The following is a 424-nucleotide window of genomic DNA, read 5'->3' on the forward strand; positions in this document are numbered from 1 at the left end:
CTCTCTCTCTCTCTAACGCCTACAGCACCTGGTCTTCCTAGGTGGTCTCTCATCCAAATACTATCCAGGCCCAATCCTGCTTAGCTTCCGAGATCAGATGAGATCGGGCACGTTCAGGGTGATGTGGACATAGACCTAATCTCTCTTGCTAGGCCACGAAAGTAGCTTTATATTTAGTAGCTTCATCCTTCCTCAGTGATGGCTTCCTTTGAAACTATCTTCCTTGATGCTTACATAACGTTATATACCAATTTTACCTCAATTAAAAAAAAAAAGTGTCTTCCACACTCAATCCAGAATTTTAAGACATAAAGTACTCATGTCACTTTCAGAAGGAAGCAAGAGATGATGGGAAGTCTTTGGAAACATGCATACCTGGATTCAAATCTTGGGTCTGCTAGTCACTAATTTTGTGTCCTTACAT

At 41.3% G+C, this 424-nt stretch overlaps 1 pseudogene; it reads right to left on the reverse strand.

Annotated features, from left to right (window-relative positions):
* Positions 1-16: 16 nt before the first annotated feature.
* On the reverse strand, positions 17-135 carry LOC111735210 (annotated as a pseudogene).
* Positions 136-424: the final 289 nt, after the last annotated feature.

The sequence above is a fragment of the Pteropus vampyrus genome, unplaced genomic scaffold (assembly GCF_000151845.1).
Source record: "Pteropus vampyrus isolate Shadow unplaced genomic scaffold, Pvam_2.0 Scaffold19196, whole genome shotgun sequence".
NCBI lineage: Eukaryota > Metazoa > Chordata > Mammalia > Chiroptera > Pteropodidae > Pteropus > Pteropus vampyrus.